Here is a 23,733-nt window from a genome sequence, read left to right on the forward strand (position 1 = left end):
AGACGCTCTGAGACCGGGCGATCGGTCTTGACCCTCCCCTACCCTGCTTCACCACGGCCCTCAGAGGCTTTTCCTGATGAGCCCTTCCCGGAGAAATGACACACACCCAGATTCCCATGTCCAGGGAGCCTGACTCAGGAAGATCCCCTGCAGGTCCTTGCTGCTGGCTCGCTGGATGCCTGGAGCTCCCCCTTCAAAATAGAATGGTCGGGATAAACTATGATGGTTAAGAACACGGACTCTCGAGGGAGAAAGATTCCGGGTTCAAACCCCAGGTCTTCACCTTAGCGGCTCTGCAGCCACAAGCAGCTGGCTCCCTCAGCCTCTCTGAGTTTCTTTTTGTTTTTTTGGTTTTTTTTTTAATAAAGGAGAGAGAATGATGAGAAGGAAGCCCAGGCGGCTGGAAGGTTGAAGTGACACGGCACCATGAAGCTCTTAGGACCTGCACGTGGGGGAAGTGCCGGGGAGAGTGCTACAGTGATGCAGAGGAGGGAGAGGTGTTCCATGCTCCACGCTCTCACCAACCTTTCTAACAACTAGATTTCGGTATAAAAGGGGCCCCCACCCCAACTCCGGGAGCTCAGTCCCAGCCCTGCTGCTGCCAAGTCTACAGCCGATGGAATCACTCAGTGTTTGGGAAGCAGGGAAAGAAGGGAAAGCAGACCCTGTGGCCGCGCAGGTACATCTAGATGTGGGGCTCGAAGGCTGGGAGGGGATGTGGGTGCATCCTGATGGCTGAGAAAGCCCCGGACACGTTTTCTAAGAAAACCACTGCCCTTGGAAGGACTGTCCCCTCTGTCTGTCCTTGGTCCACCTGGGAAATTTGAACCCCACTGGATAGATGCACGTCTTCCTCTCACACGAGAGCCCTTGGCCACTCTCCCTTCAGCCCCACCCGCATTCCTAGCCCAGAAAGTTCTCTTACAAACTGATCTGCTTCTGGGACCACCAACTTCCTCCATCCTCTCCCAGTACGTCCCCTCCTCCTCGCACTCCTCCTGGCACCTGCTGTCCTGGACCTTGGGCATGTGGATCTTCCACTTTCCCCAAGTGCTGGAGGGGGCACCTCTGCAAGTGTCACCCAAAGCCCTGATAGTCCCAGGGGTTCCAGACCACTGCCTAAGAACGGCAGGCTGGGTGTGGAAGGGCAGAGGCTCTGGGCAACAGGAGGCTCCCTAAGTCCTGCTGGCGGCAGCCCAAACACCTCACTCTTCTGTCACTAAACACCTCCAGTGAGGGTTGCAGGTGGATGAAGTGGACCTGAAGACCCCCGAGCCCAGGCCAGACCCTCTTACCTGTCTTCATGCGAGGCGCCCCCACCCACCACCCCCAGCATAGCTGACATTCCTGTTTCTGCGTGTTGCACTTGGCCACTTGTGTATGTGCGTGTTTCTGTGAGTTTTAAAATATACAGACAGCAACTTTTTCCAGGGAGAATTCTGATCAAGATAACCTGAGGTCACTCCTGTTTTTTTAAAAAATAGCTTAGCAATGCCAGGTAAAATAGGATATGCATGCTTTAAATGGAAAGCTGAGCTTGCGAAAGAGTCATGGAAATTTCAAGAGGCCCAAAAATGAATAACATGACCCAAAATAGTAATTGTGGTGACCTAATGCTGGAGTTGCCTGGGGGTGGTTCCCAGATGCCGCTCTTGATATCAGGGAGCTTGCGATGGGCTCCCAGGACAGGGGATGAAGCTCTTAGATCCCCAAGAGGCAAGGATCAGAATGGAAGCTTTTGCACAGAGCCATGGTCCCTGCTACAGCCTGAGTGAAAGGAATGGGTATAGCAAACCTACCCACCAGCACAGGAATATTACAAAGAAGCGCGTCTGTCTTGATCCGACTGACCTTTTTGCAAGTCTCTCCTGAAGGGAAGCATTTCCAGAGTAGCGGAATAAGGACCCCCATGTTCCACCCCTCCATAAAAGCAAGGAGAATCCTGGCAAATAAAATGGTAAAAATTAACTTCTTAGATGCCCTAGAAGTTCACCAGGGTCCGGGAACATCCTCTTGCTGGGCGGAGCTCTGGGCCATGCACCTGAGCATCCATCTTGAGTGGAGAGAAGTGGCCCTGGGGTAAGGATGGACGGAGACTCGAGGCAGTGGTTTGGATCTGTGTCCCCACCAAATCTCATGTTGAACTGTAATCCTCAGTGTTGGAGGTGGGGCCTTGTGGGAGGTAAGTTCTTGTGAAAGGTTTAGCATTGTCCCTCCACCAGGTACTGCATAGTGCGTGAGTTCTCGCGAGATCTGGTTGTTTAAAAGTGTGTGACACTTCCCTGCTCCTCCTCCTGCCCCAGCTGTGTGAAGTGCTCACTGCTCGCTTTGCCTTCCACCAAGTGTGTAAGTTTCCTGAGGCCTCCCCAGAAGCCAGGCTGATGCTGCCACACTTCCTGTACAGCTTGCAGAACCATGAACCAGTCAAACCTCATTTCTTTATAAATTATTCATTCTCCGATTTTTTTTTTACAGCAATGTGAGAACAGACTAATACAGCCTCCAACAATTTGAAGAGCATTTGTTTAAGAAAAAGGATCAAATCTAGGTAAGAATAGAGAGCTGTGTGACGTTTCAACTTGACCTATTTCATCTCTCTCTCCCCAGCTGTGTAGTGGCCTTGAAAATCAACAATCTGCCGATCATGATAGCTGTGACAAATGGCAGCCTAACAACTACTGGGGGGGAAATTCCAAAATATTCACAGAGGACCACATGCATGTGTCATGCTGTGCACATGTCCAGGGAAGACCTGAGGTGCCCTAGTCTGTCACCTCTACCTAACCTTGAGACTCTGCACAAGTAGGAACTGAAAGCTAAGGCAGAGCTACAGCCTGATGCTAGAGAACTGAAGTCCTCCTCCACAAAATCAGAGAGACTTATTGCTCCAAGGTATTTAAGGAAATCTCTCCCCAGCCATTAACTGACCACAAAGCAAAACAAATTTCAGTGGCTATACATGAAAAGAACAGAGACTTTATAGCTTACTTCAGCAAAACAAATAGCAAAAACGGAACTCTGTGGGGAGAAGAATCTGATTTCCAGAGTTGCTACATTAAATTATTTAAAATGTCTACTTTTCAACAAAAAATTATGAAACATGCAAAGAACCAGGACAGTGTAGCCTGTTCTTTGTATACACTGTAGTATACACTGTAATGTATACACTGGATACAAAATCAGTCAATAAAAATTGTCCCATGAGGAAGCCCAGGTGTTAGACTTATTAGACAAAAACTTTAAATCAACTGTTATAAATATGTTCAAAGAACTGAAGCAAACCATGTCTAAAGGACTAATGCAAAGTATAAGAATGATGTGTCACCAAGTACAGAATATAAATAAAGCAATAGAAATTATTTTTTAAAATCAAATAGGAATTCTGGAGTGGAAAAGTACAATAACTGGAATGAGATATCCACTAGATGAGCTCAACAGCAGATTTGAGCTGGTAGAAGAATTGATGAACTTGAAGCTGAATAAACTGAGATAATCCAGTCTGAAGAACAGAAAGAAAAGTGAATAGTGCCTCCAAGATCTGTGGGGACACTATCAAGTATAGCAACATATGTACAATGGAAGTCTTAGAATGAAAGGACAGAAAGAAAGGACAAGAAAGAAATTTGAAGAACTAATGACCCCAAACTTCCCAAATTTGTTTTTTTCTCTTTTTTTATATATTTATTTATTTATTTATTTATTTATTTATTTATTATTATTATACTTTAGGTTTTAGGGTACATGTGTGCAATGTGCAGATTAGTTACATATGTATACATGTGCCATGCTGGTGTGCTGCACCCATTAACTCGTCATTTAGCATTAGGTATATCTCCTAATGCTATCCCTCCCCCCTCCCCCCACCCCACAACAGTCCCCAGAGTGTGATGTTCCCCTTCCTGTGTCCATTTATTCTCATTGTTCAATTCCCATCTATGAGTGAGAACATGCGGTGTTTGGTTTTTTGTCCTTGCGATAGTTTACTGAGAATGACGATTTCCAATTTCATCCATGTCCCTACAAAGGACATGAACTCATCATTTTTTATGGCTGCATAGTATTCCATGGTGTATATGTGCCACATTTTCTTAATCCAGTCTATCATTGTTGGACATTTGGGTTGGTTCCAAGTCTTTGCTTTTGTGAATAGTGCTGCAATAAACATACGTGTGCATGTGTCTTTATAGCAGCATGATTTATAGTCATTTGGGTATATACCCAGTAATGGGATGGCTGGGTCAAATGGTATTTCTAGTTCTAGATCCCTGAGGAATCGCCACACTGACTTCCACAATGATTGAACTAGTTTACAGTCCCACCAACAGTGTAAAAGTGTTCCTATTTCTCCACATCCTCTCCAGCACTTGTTGTTTCCTGACTTTTTAATGATTGTCATTCTAACTGGTGTGAGATGGTATCTCATTGTGGTTTTGATTTGCATTTCTCTGATGGCCAGTGATGGTGAGCATTTTTTCATGTGTTTTTTGGCTGCATAAATGTCTTCTTTTGAGAAGTGTCTGTTCATGTCCTTCGCCCACTTTTTGATGGGGTTGTTTGTTTTTTTCTTGTAAATTTGTTTGAGTTCATTGTAGATTCTGGATATTAGCCCTTTGTCAGATGAGTAGGTTGCGAAAATTTTCTCCCATTTTGTAGGTTGCCTGTTCACTCTGATGGTAGTTTCTTTTGCTGTGCAGAAGCTCTTTAGTTTAATTAGATCCCATTTGTCAATTTTGGCTTTTGTTGCCATTGCTTTTGGTGTTTTAGACATGAAGTCCTTGCCCATACTTATGTCCTGAATGGTAATGCCTAGGTTTTCTTCTAGGGTTTTTATGGTTTTAGGTCAAACGTTTAAGTCTTTAATCCATCTTGAATTGATTTTTGTATAAGGTGTAACGAAGGGATCCAGTTTCAGCTTTCTACATATGGCTAGCCAGTTTTCCCAGCACCATTTATTAAATAGGGAATCCTTTCCCCATTGCTTGTTTTTCTCAGGTTTGTCAAAGATTAGATAGTTGTAGATATGCGGCGTTATTTCTGAGGGCTCTGTTCTGTTCCATTGATCTATATCTCTGTTTTGGTACCAGTACCATGCTGTTTCGGTTACTGTAGCCTTGTAGTATAGTTTGAAGTCAGGTAGCATGATGCCTCCAGCTTTGTTCTGTTGGCTTAGGATTGACTTGGTGATGCAGGCTCTTTTTTGGTTCCATATGAACTTTAAAGTAGTTTTTCCAGTTCTGTGAAGAAAGTCATTGGTAGCTTGATGGGGATGGCATTGAATCTGTAAATTACCTTGGGCAGTATGGCCATTTTCACAATATTGATTCTTCCTACTCATGAGCATGGAATGTTCTTCCATTTGTTTGTATCCTCTTTTATTCCCTTGAGCAGTGGTTTGTAGTTCTCCTTGAAGAGGTCCTTCACGTCCCTTGTAAGTTGGATTCCTAGGTATTTTATTCTCTTTGAAGCAATTGTGAATGGGAGCTCACTCATGATTTGGCTCTCTGTTTGTCTGTTGTTGGTGTATAAGAATGCTTGTGATTTTTGTACATTGATTTTGTATCCTGAGACTTTGCTGAAGTTGCTTATCAGCTTAAGGAGATTTTGGGCTGAGACAATGGGGTTTTCTAGATATACAATCATGTCGTCTGCAAACAGGGACAATTTGACTTCCTCTTTTCCTAATTGAATACCCATTATTTCCTTCTCCTGCCTAATTGCCCTGGCCAATTGAACAACCAGTACCAGCCGCTGCAAAATCGTGCCAAAATGTAAAGACCATCGAGACTAGGAAGAGACTGCATCAACTAATGAGCAAAATAACCAGCTAGCATCATAATGACAGGATCAAATTCACACATAACAATATTAACTTTAAATGTAAATGGACTAAATGCTCCAATTAAAAGACACAGACTGGCAAATTGGATAAAGAGTCAAGACCCATCAGGGTGCTGTATTCAGGAAACCCATCTCACGTGCAGAGACACATATAGGCTCAAAATAAAAGGATGGAGGAAGATCTACCAAGCAAATGGAAAGCAAAAAAAGGCAGGGGTTGCAATCCTAGTCTCTGATAAAACAGACTTTAAACCAACAAAGATCAAAAGAGACAAAGAAGGCCATTACATAATGGTAAAGGGATCAATTCAACAAGAAGAGCTAACTATCCTAAATATATATGCACCCAATACAGGAGCACCCAGATTCATAAAGCAAGTCCTGAGTGACCTACAAAGAGACTTAGACTCCCACACATTAATAATGGGAGACTTTAACATCCCACTGTCAACATTAGACAGATCAACGAGACAGAAAGTCAACAAGGATACCCAGGAATTGAACTCAGCTCTGCACCAAGCAGACCTAATAAACATCTACAGAACTCTCCACCCCAAATCAACAGAATATACATTTTTTTCAGCACCACATCACACCTATTCCAAAATTGACCACATACTTGGAAGTAAAGCTCTCCTCAGCAAATGTAAAAGAACAGAAATTATAACAAACTATCTCTCAGATCACAGTGCAATCAAGCTAGAACTCAGGATTAAGAATCTCACTCAAAACCGCTCAACTACATGGAAACTGAACAACCTACTCCTGAATGACTACTGGGTACATAACGAAATGAAGGCAGAAATAAAGATGTTCTTTGAAACCAACAAGAACCAAGACACAACATACCAGAATCTCTGGGATGCATTCAAAGCAGTGTGTAGAGGGAAGTTTATAGCACTAAATGCCCACAAGAGAAAGCAGGAAAGATCCAAAATTGACACCCTAACATCACAATTAAAAGAACTAGAAAAGCAAGAGCAAACACATTCGAAAGCTAGCAGAAGGCAAGAAATAACTAAAATCAGAGCAGAACTGAAGGAAATAGAGACACAAAAAACCCTTCAAAAAATTGATGAATCCAGGAACTGGTTTTTTGAAAGGATCAACAAAATTGATAGACCGCTAGCAAGACTAATAAAGAAAAAAAAGAGAGAAGAATCAAATAGATGCAATAAAAAATGATAAAGGGGATATCACCACTGATCCCACAGAAATACAAACTACCGTCAGAGAATACTACAAACACCTCTACGCAAATGAACTAGAAAATATAGAAGAAATGGATAAATTCCTCGACACATACACTCTCCCAAAACTAAACCAGGAAGAAGTTGAATCTCTGAATAGACCAATAACAGGAGCTGAAATTGTGGCAATTATCAATAGCGTACCAACCAAAAACAGTCCAGGACCAGATGGATTCACAGCTGAATTCTACCAGAGGTACAAGGAGGAACTGGTACCATTCCTTCTGAAACTATTCCAATCAATAGAAAAAGAGGGAATCCTCCCTAACTCATTTTATGAGGCCAGCATCATCCTGATACCAAAGCCGGGCAGAGACACAACCAAAAAAGAGAATTTTAGACCAATATCCTTGATGAACATTGATGCAAAAATCCTCAATAAAATACTGGCAAACCAAATCCAGCAGCACATCAAAAAGCTTATCCACCATGATCAAGTGGGCTTCATCCCTGGGATGCAAGGCTGGTTCAATATATGCAAATCAATAAATGTAATCCAGCATATAAACAGAACCAAAGACAAAAACCACATGATTATCTCAATAGATGCAGAAAAGGCCTTTGACAAAATTCAACAACCCTTCATGCTAAAAACTCTCAATAAATTAGGTATTGATGGGACGTATCTCAAAATAATAAGAGCTATCTATGACAAACCCACAGCCAATATCATACTGAATGGGCAAAAACTGGAAGCATTCCCTTTGAAAACTGGCACAAGACAGGGATGCCCTCTCTCACCACTCCTATTCAACGCAGTGTTGGAAGTTCTGGCCAAATTTGTTGAAATCATTAATTTACACATTCAGGAAGCTCCATGATGTTTAAGTAGGATAGACTCAAAGGGGATGCACATTAAACACTTCATAGTCAAGCTGTCAAAGACAAAGACAGAGACAAAAATAAAACTCATTCTATGAAGTCAGTATTATCCTGATACCAAAACTAGGCAAAGACATCCCAAGAAAATGACAGACCAAAATCCCTTATGAATATCAATGCAAAAATCCTCAACAAATACTAGCAATTCAAATTCAACAACATATAAAAAGCTTATATACAATGACAAGTGAGATTTATTCTAAGAATATCAGACTTGCTCTGCATATAAAAATAAATTAATCTAATATATTATATTGGTAGAATAAAGGACAAAAGTATCATGATCACCTTAATAGATACAGAAAAAGCATTTTGACAAAATCCAACACCATTTAGTGATAACACTCAACAAACTAAGAATAGAAACTCCCTCAACCTGATAAAGGACATCTATGAAATACCCACAGTTAATATACTTAGTGATGAAACATTGAAAACTTTCTTCTTAAGATCAGGAGCAAGACAAGTATGTCTGTTCTCGTAACTTTCCAACATTGGACTTGAGGTTCTAGCCAGGGTAACTAGGCAAGAAAAAGAAATAAAAGGCATCCAGATTGGAGAAGAAGCAAAACCATACCTATTCACAGATTACATAACCTTGTATGTAGAAAATCCTATGGATTAAAAAAAACTATTAGAACTAATAAACAAATTCATCAAGGTTTTGGGATACAAGATCAATATACAAAAAGTAATTATATTTCTATACTTTAGCAATGAACCATCTGAAAATGAAATTAAGAAAACAATTCCATTTATAACAGCTTCAAAAAGATTGAAAACTTTCTTCTTTCACTTTCAACTTTCACTAGCCAAAGCTGGGACAATTTGAGTAATAAAATAAAAATAATAGTAATGGACTAAAATCCAGAAGAGAAAAATATCCACAGGTCCATAAAAAATCATGAATAAATAAGTAAATATGAGAGAATTGAAAACTCTTCCTTAGGGAAACATTTCAATTCAGAAATGTAAAATGGATTAGTACAAATTTTTAAAATCACCAATAGAAAACCACAGTAATAATTGTTATGGGCAAGGTCCACTGATGAATACTAATACTAGTGGGTAAACGTTTAAGAAGGAACAGGATATTTGTGTAGTCTCAAAGCATTTTCTCTCAGATATTTATTAATTACAAATGGAAAATAGTAACTCTACAGTAGAAAAACCTGGCAGACGTCACCTTAACCAAGGGCTCACGTTTAACATTACCAGTATGATGTGACATCACATGCCCCCAATATGATGCACTGAGGACTTTTCCCCTAAATCCACAACTTTGATTTTATTAGAAAACAAAACAAATTCAGGTTTATGAACATTCTTCAAAATACCTGACCTATGTTCTTCAAAAGTGCCAATGTCTGTGAACAAGGAAAGACTGAAGAACTGTCACAGATTGGAGGAGACCAAGAGGACATGACAACTAAATACAATGTAGGTTCTAGATTGTATCCTGGAAAAAAAAAAAACAGTACATTGGGGAAAAATTATGAAATTCAAATGAAGTTTGTAATTTTTTTAAAAACTGACTAAAAGAGAAATATAAATATCTGTGATATAAATATCACTTTTTTATTTGACCATTAAGGATAATTTGAAATATACCCATAAAATACCCCATTAGAATCAGAGAATTTTGAAGAGTAGTCTCCAAAATATTCTATATAGTCTCAATTCTAAAAAATGGCTTCAGAGAATATAAAGAAGGAAATGTCCCCATCAAACAACTTAATGATGCTAAAATTGCTTTGATATTCAGGATCAGAAAAAGACAACATAAGAAGGAGAAATTTAGGTAAATTCACTTATAAACATTAATTTCTTAAAAGTAATAAATAACATACCCAAAAACTGAATCCAGCAATGTGAAACCTGCAAATATAAATTAAAAAACAAAATATCATGACCAAATTGGATTTATCAGAGGAATGCAAGGATGGTTTAACATTAGAGAGTCAAATTCAAGTTGGCTGCCATGAGTATTAATTAGGCTTCGGTTTGAAGGCATTTGAGAGGGACAAATGTCAAATATACAGTGGTTTAAACACATAAGTTTTCCTTCTCCCTCACCTGACATGGAGATGCCAACCAATCCAACACTGGTATGATGGTCCCATTTTAGGAGGTCATCTGAGGAGTTAGACTCCAATTTTGTTCTCAGCACTCTAGGGTATGACCCTCAACTGTCTGCTCCAAGATGATTAAACACTACAATCGTATGTCAATACACAGGACAGAAGTGACAAGAAAGGTCAGAACACCTGTAAGAACACAGTCAAGAAATTATACGTAGCACTCCCACTCCAATTAGTCAAATTGCCACCATGGTGACAACTAGCTGGAAGGCAGGCTGGGTTGTGGGGCTTATTCTGGGCAGTCATGTGCTGAGCTCACAACCAGGGATTGTATTGCTATGAGAGGATGAATTTCCATGTTGTTATTGCACTGGCTTGACCAGCAGAAGACAAGCCATCCACTCCCAACACACCCAATACACAGCAATGGGGAGAGGAACAGGATGGGGTTTGCAGAGGCAGTTAAGGTGGCAAATCTGTCATGAGGGAGATTACCCTGGGTGGGCCTCACCTAATCAGTTGAGCACTCAGAAAGGGTCAGAGTTCTTTTGGCAGAAGAGATGTAAAGCATGAGAGAGAATAAACAGCAGGGATGGTCTTTGCTGCTGGCTTTGAAGATGGAGAGGCCACATGGCAAGGGCATCAGAGAAGATTCTAAGAGCTGAGAATAGACACTGGCTGACAGCCAGCAAGAAAATGAGGATCTTAGTTCTACTATCACAAGGAACTGACTTCTGCCAAAAACCTCAAGAGCTTGAAAGAAGACACTGAAATTCAGAAAGGAACATGATCCGGCTGACACCTTAATCACAGCCTTGTGAGATCCTGAGCCAAGAACACAGCCAAGCTGTACTGTGACTCCTGTTGCACAGAAATGGTGAGATGATAAACGTGCGGTGTTCTGAGCCATGAGGCTTTCACTGCTTTGTTACGCAGCATAGAAATCAAAGCCGCCTTCTCTCTCTGTTTATTACTGACAAGCTCCATTCTGATTCGATTGCCATCTTTACAGACTCATGGAGCAGGACTGAGTCCAGAAACAGATGGACATTTACATGGGTTCTGACAAACATGGCAAATCGATTCTGCACAGGTGGAGGTTCCAAATGGTGGGGAAAGGATGGCATTTTTTTCAAACTTTTATTTGAAGTTCAGAGGTACATGTGCAGGATGTGCAGGTTTATTACACAGGTAAACATGCATCATGTGGGTTTGTTGTACAGATTATTTCATTGCCCAGGTATTAAGCCTAGTACCCGTCAGCAATTTTTCCTAATCCTCTCCCTCCTACCCTCCACCCTCCCATGGGCCCCAGTGTGTGTTGTTCCCCTCTGTGTGTCCATGTGTTCTCATCATTTAGTTCCCACTTATAAGTGAAAACATGCAGTATTTGGTTTTCTGTTCCTGCATTAGTTTGCTAAGGATAATGGCCTCCAGCTCCTTCCATGTCCCTGCAAAGGACATGATCTCATTCTTTTTATGGCTGCATAATATTCCATGGTGTTTATGTACCACATTTTCTTTATCCAGTCTATCATTGATGGGCATTTAGGTTGATTCCATGTCTTTGCTATTTTGAATAGTGCTGCAGTGAACATATGTCTGCATGGGTCTTTGTAATAGGATGATTTCTCTTCCTTCAGGTATATACCCAATCATGGGATTGTTGTATCAAATGGTATTTCTGTCTGTAGGTCTTTGAGGAAACGGATGGCATTTTTAATAAATGGTACTGAGTCAATTAGACAGTTGTACAGGAAAAATGAAAAACTGTACACCTCACAACATGCAAACAAAATATTCCCAGTGGATTGTAGCTAAACGTGAAAGGAAAAACACCCCGAGAGGATATCATGGAACGTATCCGTGACCTTACGCAGCTCTTAATCACAAGATTCTGATCTTGGACAAGATTTTAAACCAAATACCTAAAACACTAACTACAAGATAAAGATGAATCAATTGAACTATGAAAATGAAGGCATTTCACCCTTTACTATTATGAGAGTGAAAGGCAGGCTGCAGCCAAGGATGGGACACTTGCAGCAGGTCGCTGACAAGGGGCTTGCTTCTGCAACACAGGCGGGGCCCACACCGACCAATGAGAAAACCACAAGCAACCTCCTATGAGCCTGGGCAAAAGTCTCAAACAGGCTGTTTATGGAAAAGGAGCACCAAATGGCCAATAAACATTTAAGAATTCCCAGCCTCAGCCATCAGGAAAATGCACATTATGAGCACACTAAGCCACTGCCACAGACCTGCACCTTGGCTAAATTCGAAGGACTGGCAAGCCCAGTGCTGGGAAGAACGCGGAGCCACAGGAGGTCCTCACACCGCGTGAGGGCGTCCGTGGGAGCAGATGCTTTGAGAGTCTGTCTGCAAGTCCCCCGAGACCAGGACATGTGTCCCCCGGCCCAGGAATTCCATCCCAGGCTTAAACTCAAGAAATGGCACAAGTGCATATCAAAAGGCATTTACAAGAATGTCAGTAAGACTTTTAAGCAAAATAGTCTAAAACTGGAAACTTGTTGAAAGTCCATCCATATTAGAATGGATAAATACATAGACATTGAAATGAGGGGATACTGCAGAGGAACAAGCATGATTTCTCCCTGCAGTGACGCAGTGCACCTCACAAAGACGTGACTTGCACAAAAGAGGTCGGACCTGAAAGACAGCCCCTGCATGATTCTACTTCAATAAAGTGCAGGCGGCAGGGGGAATCCACGCTGGCTCAAGTCACGACAGCTCCTGCCTTTGGAGTGAAAGGTGAGGAGTGGTGGGAGGAGCCCCTGGGACATCTGGGGCCCAGGCTGCCGTTTCTGGACCTGGTTGCTGAGTACATGGGTATGTCCACTTAGTGAAGATTCAACCAATTGCACACTGACTTTTGCATTTTCTCTGTATGTGTGTTGTCTTTTAATGAAATGTTCATTAGGTTGGGCACAGTGGCACATGCTTCTAATCCCAGCTACTCAGGAGGCTGAGGCATGAGAATCACTTGGACCCAGGTGGCAGAGCTTGCAGTGAGCCGAGATCACACCACGGCACTCCAACTTGGGCAACAGAAGGAGTCTCTGTCTCAAAAAACAAACAAATAAAAAATATAAAAACAAAAAATGAAATTGTTCATTAAAAAATAAACCACAGTAAGCCAGGTGCGGCAACTTACACCTGTAATCCCAGTGCTTTGGGAGGCTGAGACAGGAGAATTACTTGAGCCCAGGAGTTCAAGACGAGCCTGGGCCAACATGGTGAGACCCTGGCTGTACAAAAAATACAAAAATTAGCCTGGTATGGTGGGGTGCACCTGTAGTCCCAGCAATCGCTTGAGCCCAGGAGGTCGAGGCTGCAGTGAGCCAATATCATACCACTGCACTCCAGCCTGGGTGATAGAGTGAGATCCTGTCTCAAAAAATAAAATAAAAATAAACCGCAACAAGAAAAAATAGAAATGACAAGACAATCCAATGGAAAAATAGGTACAGGTAAAGGGCCATTTTACAATGACAGAAAGGCAAACGCCTGGGCACCTGGGCAGAAACACTTGTCACCGGTCACTAGGGAGATGCTAATTGAAGCAGGAGTGACAACCTATTGCTCAGGCCTCAGTGGACACAATGAGAGTTTCACCCACACCCACCAGGTGCTGATGGCCTGACTGTGGGCCACGGAGACGCAGAGCAATGCGGCCACTTCTCAACACGCACTGGAAGACCACCAGGCCCGCCTGTGAGTTACTGAAGGGAAGAGTAAGAGCCTGGTGTGAGGGTGATAAACACCACATGTGAGGGCTCCAGGAGGGAACAGGACAGGGCAATGTGGCATCCATTGCTGTGAACCCAACAGGCCACACAGCTGAGTGTCAGGGGTGTTCCACCTGCTATTCTCACACTTCTCAATGATCAAAAGATTCCATGCTCCTAAAAAGCACCTCCAAGAAAGCCACAGAAACAGAAACTCAAGTGACCTTCAGATGCTCCGCAGGGTCTGTCTCCGTCCCTGCTTGCCTCCCTGGCCCTGATCAAGTCCCACATCTCGTGGGGCAGCCACCCCGTCCAGCCTCATGCATCTGCTTCGCCCTCAGGCCAGAGCCACAGCCCTGATGGTGTCGCTCACATTTCTCCCACATGGACGGGGGCGTGCATGGACGGAGGCGTGCGTACATCTTCCTAAGGGGCTTCTCAAGTCCTGAGAGGCACAGACCTGAGTTCTGGTCCCCTGGCTTTCTGAAAATTCCCCAGTCCCTCTCACTTGCCACTGCCTGGAGGACCCCACACAGCCAGGCATGCAGAGCGCGTGGCCCCTGCTAGCTACTGACTCTGCCGTCTGCCACCCACAGTGGAGAGTTGATAGCCTGAAGAGCTGAGAGCTTGGGATCTCATTCAGCTGAACCGAGGGCCAGGCTGCCTGGGCTCTGCTCCTGGCTGACACTGGCTATGCCCGCCGGGATCCTGGGCATCTTCTTTGCTGCTGCCACCAAGGAGAGGCCTGGCAGAGAACCTTGAGGATCTTGGAATGCTGGCCCAGGTCCAGCAGCCGGGACCACAGATAGGGGTCATGGGAGGGCCACCCCCATCCCACCCACATTTTGGCCTGGGCACTGGCAGAGGGCAGGGGGCACACCGGGTCACCCAGAGGAAGACATGGAGGGTGGGCCGGCCCCAGTTAATGGCCCCTGACTCTCACTTCCCCAGTGTTAAGCTCCCCTTTCTCTGCTCGCTAATCATCCAAAGGTTTTTAAGACCCTGTGCTCAAGGAGGGGTTTCTTAGAGGGATTCGAGTTGAGCAGGGAGAGCCTTTTTGTGGGAGGGAAGCCCTCCAGGTGTGAGGCAGAGGCACAGACAGACAACCCATCCTTCACCCTGCCTCTGCATGGGCTAAATTTGCTCATGGATGTCCCTGCCCTTCCAGCTTCCACTACCTGCCAGGCCCCCAGCCTCCTCCAGAGCCCCTCCAGCAGCCACAGGAGCATGTGCAGTGTACATGAGGTGGGGGAGGAAGAGAGTCCACGAACTGGCTGGCATTTATCAGGGCCAGGTATTTATTGGACGGGTGGATGAGTGGATGATGGATGGACAAATGGATGGAAGATGGAGGATGGATGAATGGATGGAGGATGGATGGATAGATGGATGGATAGATGGATGACAGGTGGATGGTGGACGATGGATGGGTGGATAGATGGATGGATGGATGGATGATGGAGTATAGATGGGTGGAGGATGGATGAGTGGAGGATGGATGGATAACTGGATGGTGGATTGATGGATGATGGATGGATGGAGGATGAATAGATGGAGGATGGAGAATGGATGGATAAATGAGTGGATGATGGATGGATGGATGATGGAGAATGGGTGGGTGGATGAGTGGGATGATGAATGGATGGATGGAGGATGGATGGGTGGATGGATGAGTGGGATGATGAATGGATGGATGGAGGATGGCTGGGTGGATGGATGGATGGAAGCATGGATGGATGGATGGATGAATGGGTGGATGGATGGATGATGGATGGATGGGTGGGTGGATGGATGGAGGCATGGATGGATGGTTGGATGGATGATGGATGATGGAGAGGTTGAAGGATGGATGGAGGATAGATGGATGGGTGGATGGATTAATGGATGGATGGATGGATAGATTGCAGATATTGCAGCCTTGGACTCTACCTGAAGCCAAGGTCCCCTTCTGAGGCATTTTTTCAGATAAATCCCAGCAACAGCTTCCTTGGGGGCTCAGTACTTCCAGCAAATGGGAGTCCTCACTAGCCAGGAAGCTGTACCTATTTTAACTTTTGTGACAGAAACAATGTCCTGAGATACCAGGAGCAGCTTCCAGGCCTGGATACAACAGTTCCAGCAGCAACAGCTTCAGGTGGCTGAATGGAAAAGGGTTTTGGATTGGGCAAGGCTGCTTCTGGGTCTCCCTAGCTCTGGCTGTTTCTCCAAAAAAGTGGAAGACAAGGAAAAAAATCCCCGTTCTGCTCAGCAATGTAATCTATGTGTATAACACAGCCAGCCCCTGACTTCAAGGAGTTTTCTTCTAGATTGGAAGACTCGGCAAATATATTCAAAATAGGAGTACACTGCCAAAAAGCTGTAGCCTTAGAGCAAAATGCAGGAATGTGTGGTCAGGGCGGTGGCGCAGCAGCAGGGAAAAGGCTGGGCAGTGTCCGGAGGACAGAGGCTGCCTGGCCAGGGGAGGCCATGGCCACAAAGACTGGCAGCTGCTGAACAGGCCTGATTGATTCACTGGGAGTGTTCAGTGCTGAGTTCTAACAGCCTGGTGGCAGTCCTGGAAAGGCCACAAGAGCCTTGACCCAGGGGAGAGGAGAGACCAGCGTCCACGAGGAAACAGCTTGCCAAATGGCTGGGCACCTTTTTATTGTAGCCCAAACAACAGCCACAGGGCTCCACAGGCCTTGCACCCACGGAAGTTTTCTGAGAGACCCGTCACCAGTCTGCTGTGCAGAGTATTAGTGAGTTTCGTACATGCCAATAAAAAAATAAAAGCTGCTATTAAACGCGAAGTCCTGGCACATACCTGGTTTAGGTCGCATGGGAGCTGGCCTTTTGCACTGGAATTTGCAGCATCTGTTCCAATTAAGCCTTGTTTTTTAGCTTAAAGATATTAGCCGGATCACTAGTGTGCTGTGTGGGACATGAATAGCGCATTGTTCTGCCCCGAGCAGCCCTGCAGACGTGGCAGACACCATTAAACGGCTTTGCGGCCCAATTAGAAGTGGAGGTGGGCTGGCGGTGGGGGCGGGGACTGACCACCAGGGCACAGGCTTTATGGCTGCAGTCAGTGGGGGCAGCCAACCTGGGCCACGTGGAGCCAGGGCGGCCCCGCATGTGCAGCCCCAGCTCCGCAGCAGGCAAAGACCAGGCGCATCCCTCTTGAGAGGCCACTGCAGAGCTCTGTTGAGCAGGGAAGGGCCATGGAGTGATGCTGAGATGCAAGGCCAAGGATGCTGTGATGGAAGGAGGCCAGGCAGGGACCCTCTCCTCCCTGCAGCGGCACACAGTCTCAGGCTCACACTCACACCCTCGTGCACCCTCACACATGCATACACACAGCCACACACTCCTACACACTTACACACACTCACATACACACCTACAAAACTGAAGGTGCCACACCATCCCTGTTAGGAAGGCATTATTTTGTGACCTGCCTTTTTTCTGCTTTAATGCCACATCTAGGCACAGGCCCTGGCATATTCAAGGGCCTGGTTAGTCGGGGTCCACTCACGGCTTTTTTTGTTGGAGGAAAGGATTTCGTCCTTTGGAACCAGAACATACCGTCTCCTGACAAGGGAGCCTCAGCCTCATGGGCGTCATCCAAAAGCGGCACCCACCACCTCCCAGTGCCCTCCCAGTGTATCTGCCAATGGATGGAGGGAGGCCACCTGCACCTTCTCTGGATCCACTCAGAGAGCTAAACATGGTTGGGTTCTGGGGATTGTTTTTCCAGCCATCCATGTGTGGCCTGGCACCTTTCTGCATCTCTGTTCTGTGCCACCAGATTTGCAGAAAATGCCCGGCCCGTGTAACAGGCCATGCTGAATATTTCGTTTATAGACAAAGCTTCTCTGCCTCCCTGGCTTGGCGGGTCACCCCTGGGAATGGGGGGAGCCCCTGGCTCTGCCTTCCTTTCCCGTCTAGCCATGGTTCCGACCCTTCTGGGTCGGGAAGAAGAACAAGGATGGGAAGAGCTCTCCCTAAGCCCATGCTGAGCTGGCCCCAGCCTGGTCTGGTCCAGGGCCATCCTTCTCACCCGGAAACAGCTGCCACCTGCAGTCCCATTTCACAGCAGAGCAAGTGGAGACCCTGAGAGGTTCAGATGTTGGCCCAGGACTGCACGGCAGGGAGTGGCAAGGTGGGAGATCCCTGCCATCAGCCTCTGGGGGCCCAGGCTGCTCTGAAGGTGTCTTGCCATTCATTATAAAATTGCCTGACCTGTTGCTGTGAATCAAGGTGAACATGGCACTCACTCAAGTCTCCTTGCTGCTCTACTGTGCCCTGTGCCCCGAGGGGGCAGCCTTGCATACCGCTGACCTGACCAGCTGAGGCCCTCCACACCCACCGTGCTGCCAGACGGGTGTTTCCTGAAGATTCTTCACAACAAAAGATTCTCAAATTGTAATAGTAATGTCATTAAGGGGCAGCAGCAAGTTGCAAAAGCCACATGTAGATTTTTAAAAAATAAAAAAGGATGAGAACAGATGATCAATATTTCATACATTGAGTATCAGCCATTCCATATAGTTTGATGTGAGAGGTGGCTGGATGGATGGATAGATGGATGAATGGATGAAAGGAAGGAAGGAAGGAAAGATAGATGAATGAATGATTGACGGATGATGGGTGAATACATGGAAAGAGGAAAGGAAGGAAGGAAGGAAAGATAAGTGGATGATGGATGGATGAAAGAAAAGAAGAAAGGAAGGACAAATGGAAGGAAAAATAGATAAGTGGATGACGGATGGATGGATGGAAGAAAAGATAGATGAACGAATGATTGATGGATGATGGGTGAATAGATGGAAGGAAGCAAGGATGAAAAAGATAGATGAATGCATGATTGATGGATGATGGATGAATGGATGGAAGGAAGGAAGAAAGAATAGATAAGTGGATGATGGATGGATGGATGATGGATAGATGGATGGATGGATGGATTGATGGATGATGGATAAATGGGTGAATGAATGGATGGAGGATGGAGGATGGATGGATGGATGGATGGATGGATGGTAGATGGATGGTGAATGGATGGATGGTGGATGGATGGATGATGGATGGATGATGGATGGATGGATGGGTGGATGGATTGATGGATGGTGGATGGATGGGTGAATGAATGGATGGATGATGGAGGATGGATGGATGGATGGATGGATGGACGATGGATGAATGGATGGATGCATGGATGGATTGATGGATAGATGGATGGAAAGAATGAAGGATCAATGGATCAATGAGCTGGTGAGTAGGTAAGTAGAGGTACATGATGGAAACAGAAGAAAATATAATGAAGTGAGATTTGGAATATTTTCTATTTCTTCCTCTGTAGAGTAAACATATATAGCTTTCAAAATCTGAAGAAAAAAACCTCAAAGGTTTCAGCACTCCTCTCATTTCTGAAGCCAAGGCGGGGAGAGAAATTCCAATGCCCGAGAAGCTGGCCTGTCCTGGCCCATGAGTTTGAAACAGAGGGGCCTCTTTCTTCCCTAGCTCCGGCTGGCGGCCACTATGACATCATCCCCGCAGCGTGTAACTCGAGAAGCATGTTGGGAAGTGTTGGGACTGATTGATCACGCGTGCTGGTGTCCTCTCCCCGGAGGCTGAGGGGCCGGGCTAAGGCGGCAGCTGGCTGTGTCTCTCACCAGCACTCAGGGTGGGGGGCCGCATCTTCATTCCACCGGGCAGCATTGGGGGAAGATCCTGGCAGAGCCTCATTTTCGGATGAGCACACCGGGGCCCGCTGCCAGGGCACTGCAATAACTCACAGGGTCGGGGTCCTTTCCAGGGTCTCCCTCAACCCCACTTCAACCCTCAGCCCTCACTCCCTGCCCCTGCCCGGCTCCCTGGGTGGCCTGCTGCCACAGGCCCTTCTCCACAGAGAAGAAGACAGAGGTGGAAAGGGCTGGGGGATGCTGTCCAAGGCATCTATGGGTGATGGGTCCACACTGGTGGGTCTGGAGGAGGTTGGGACCCAGGCTGCCTGGCTGATGCTGTGGACATGGGAGGAATGGCAGCTTTGTTTTCTGTCATTTTCTCATCCGAGGCTGGATCACAAGCAGATGCATCTGAGAGGCCAGATCAGGCATGCGGCAGACCCAAGGAGCTTCTTGGCCCGGCTCTACCTGCTGCCTGGGGGCTCCAGCTGCTGAATGCCTTGAAGCCTCAGTGTTGCAGGCTGTAAAAAGGGAAACCATGCCACCCCGGAAGGGTGGTTGCAGGAACAACATGAGTGATTAACTTGATGGCTGGACCCAGAAAGTGACTGGCCAGTGGTCCTGCCTGGTCACCTGGAACAGGACTCAGAGCCTCTGTCTGTGGTGGGTTTCAGAGATCACACAGATCTCCCACCCTTGGCCACTGGACCCCCCGCAGGATGGCAGTGCTTTGATATCCTCCTCCCCTACCTCCAGCAGGTGAAGCGCAGGGCCTGTCTCAGCCCCAGGAGGAGAAGCTCTGGTATGGGAGAGGTTGTTCTCTGTGGCCCCTTTTAGTTTCTCGGTATGTGAGCTCTGGGCGCACAGGTCTCTGGGCTAGAGTGCCCTGGACACCTTGCTGCTGAGAGCCTATGTGCTCCAGAGCCTGAGAGATGGCACAGAGGCACAGGTCATTTGTAGTTCTGGTGCATGGTGATGGCTGGGCAAGCAAGGCCCTTCACTGACCAGAGCCCCTTGACTTCATGGCCTCTGGCTCTCCGAGGGGACTGGCTGACTGGGCCTAGGAGTCAGCATCTGCGTGTGCCAGGAGGGACGAGATGCCTCATGTTCCTGGCTGCCCAGGGAGCATCCAGGACCCACCATGGAGCCCTGGGAATGCCCTGGGGAGGGGGGGTTCTGAGCCACTGCACAGGAGGCTGGACCCGCTGTCTTGCAGAAAGGTCAAGGACAGACCGGCTGCGTTTCCTGAGCCTTACACGACTCTATGAGCCAGAAAGTGTGAATGCTCCTGTTCTCACATTGCCCTTGAGGAAACTGGGCTCAGAGAGGTGAAATAATGAGTCCAAAGTCACACAGCTTCTAATCAGCAGAGCTGGATTTCGAGCTGGCGTTTCTCTGGCTGCAAAGGCCCGGCTCTTTCTATGCAGCGAATAGCCTGGCTGGGGTCAGGTCGAATGGCCCAGGCCAGGTGCCAGGTCCCGGCTGCCTTGTGGGGCTCACCTGTGGCCCGCATTAGCTAATACAGTGCACAAAGGGATGGTGGAGAAAAATCAAGTTACAGTGAAACTGGCCGTCTATTTTGGGGCAAAAACAATTACCTTTATGTTCAAGAGAAACAGGCAGAAAGCACTTATTTAAATTGCTGTCTTATAACTACCCAAGGAGCTATTTTCAGAAACCATTCAAATGTTTTTCCTCCCTTTCCTGAAGAAAGCCACTTCCAGTCCTCCTCAAGTGCCGACTCAGGCACTGGATGGCACAGGTCTACAGACCCCTAGCCTCCTGCCCTGGGCGACTGTGCGGAGTGAGGCTGCCCCTCCAGGGCCTGGGCCAGGCGGGGGCCGCAAGGCCTTTCCAAAGCTACTGAAAAAATGAAATTTCGAGACCTCAAAGAGAACATTGCCTTTTTACCATGCAGGGGGATGGGGAGGAGATAGGTCAGGCCCCCCTCACCGAGGCAGTTAAAAAAGTACACGCAGCCCCCAAATCACATTAAATATGTTAAGCAAACACGCGGCAGGCGGCGTGGATATTAGGTCATTTCTCATAAATATTAATACCGGAGTTTTCCAACGGGCAAAATTAAAGAAACAAAGACGCCTCTTCACTTGCAGCCTCGTGGACTGCAGCCCTGGAAGCGGCCCAGCGGAGCAGGGAAATATCAAGTAAATTCAGCTCCAAAAAAGCCTTCTCTGCACTCTCACCAGAGCTGCCAGTTGTGGTTGGCAGGAGGGTGAACTTTCCCCGGCCCCGGCCCCGGCCCTGGCCCTGGCAGAGGCAGTGACATGTCAGCGAGAAGAGGCCACGTGAGGGCCGGGACTCCGGCCTCCGGTGGGGCTGAGCCGCCCCTCCTTGGGGCTGCCCCTCACCGGGGCATAGAATGCCTTCCCCTAGTCCCCATGGCCCCATCCGGGGCTCACGACCAGAAAGTCTGGGAAGAAACTGGCCCAGCAGGCCCGCGTGGCCTGGCGCTCTCTTCTGCAGGGCCCACTCTCCGGCGCCCCAGGCCACCCCTCTGGGGCAGGACCCTGCGTGCGCCCCAGGCTGGTTGACCCTCCTGAAGCTCCTGATGAGGAAGCTGGAGTCCCAGGTGCCTCCCACGGCACCCAGGCGCTGGTGTCCCTCTCGTCAGGGTCTGCTTCTCGCTCCGCACCTGCCAGGTCTCACGGCACCTGCGTCGGCCCCAGAGGTACACGTGCAGGTGAGCATGCAGCCTCTGCCCCTGGGCAAGAGGACGGAGCTGGTCACGCCTGACCCCCCCGGCAATGCCGGGGGTGGCCCAGGCGCTCTGCTCACCCTTACAGCTGTGGCCTGTCCCTCAGGCCACTTGCCCCAGCGAGGCCACAGCAGAGACTTTGGTCTAAATCAACCTGATCAGGCCAGGGTTCCACCCCGATGGTGAGAGGAAAGGACACTGGAGGGAAGAAATGTCACTGTGAAAACTGAAATGCGTCTGCACAGCACTTGCCACATGGGGGCTGAGGGTCCCCCAGGCCTCCATCTGTAGACAGGGCTGTAGAAACAGCCCCAGGGGACTTGCTGCCCCACAGTGTGATGGATCTGGAGGCCCTGGCAGCTCCCTCCCTGCAGCCCTTGGGACACAGCCTCCTCTGTGCTCACAGAGCCGCACGTCTGAGCACCCCAGGGGTGGGCCTGGGTCCTTAGAGCCTGTGTCCCCACCCAGGACCCCCACACACCGGCTGGCCTGCCACAGCCCACCCGGGCGACAGAGCAGCTGTGGGCACAGGCTCTGGAGTCAGGCGGATGTGGCTCAGATTCCGATGCCCAGTGACCCTGGAAAAGGCAGCTCACTTCCCAGGCCTCAGTTTATTTTTTTAACCTGAAAGAGAGGCCGTGGGGGTCAATGGTTTAACCTGAGTAAAGAGGATATGTTCATGAGAAAGCTGCCCGAAGGCAAGGCCCGGGACATCTTCACAGTAGCCAGAGAAGGAACAGGTGCTGCCACAGAGGAATGGTGATGGCTTCTGGCTAGAAATGGCCCAAGCAAAGAGGTGGTAGAGTGGCCGCTTTAAAGTCCTGAAAGGGAACAAACCCCACACACCAAAACCTGTGAGTTCACAATTCCACACCCAGCAAAAACCCACTCCAAGCGCCAATGTGAAATGAAGACGTGTTTGAATGAATACACAAAAGCAGGAAGAATTCTTGAGCAGCAGCTCATACTACGAGGAATATCCTATCCGAGGGCCTCAACTACAGACAGATGCTGCAATAGGACCAGCCTCCGAAAGACGACCCCGAGAGAAAGAAGACAAAAGAGTGCAGGCCTGTGATTCCCCTCCTGTGAGATTCTAGGAAACGCAAATGAAGAATCTGCAGCAACAGGCAGAGGTCAATGGTCGCCTGGGGAAGGGGGACAGCAAGAGGGAGAGCTGGCAGACGGGCAGGGGGAGACGTCCAGGGGCAATGGAGATGCTCATGACCTTGATTATGGGGGATAGAAGGAAACTTCTGGGGGGCAATGGAGATGCTCACAACCTTAATTGTGGGGGGCAGGGGGGACTTCTGGGGGGCAATGGCTATGCTCACGAACTTGATTGTGGGGAGCGTTTCGCAGGCTCATACCTGCCAAAATTCATCACACTGCATGCTTTAAACGGTGCCATTTCTTGTAAGCCAACAGTCCCCCAATAAAGCTATTAAAGAAGATCCCAGACGCTCACTGCCTGACCTGTGAGGGCTCATGGCCAATAAACAGGAGCATTAAAAGTGAGTTTTTAAGACAGGGCTTGAGTGGGCGAATAGTGGA

General features: G+C 47.1%; 1 long non-coding RNA gene across 1 annotated transcript; it reads left to right on the forward strand.

The window, feature by feature from the left end:
- Window positions 1-270: 270 nt before the first annotated feature.
- LOC129052336 (uncharacterized) lies at window positions 271-13,138 on the forward strand. The gene is made up of 4 exons (XR_008517342.1): window positions 271-679; window positions 2,476-2,548; window positions 12,673-12,823; window positions 12,993-13,138. It is a non-coding gene; the product is annotated as an uncharacterized LOC129052336 (long non-coding RNA).
- Window positions 13,139-23,733: the final 10,595 nt, after the last annotated feature.

Source organism: Pongo abelii, chromosome 1, assembly GCF_028885655.2.
Source record: "Pongo abelii isolate AG06213 chromosome 1, NHGRI_mPonAbe1-v2.0_pri, whole genome shotgun sequence".
Lineage (NCBI taxonomy): Eukaryota > Metazoa > Chordata > Mammalia > Primates > Hominidae > Pongo > Pongo abelii.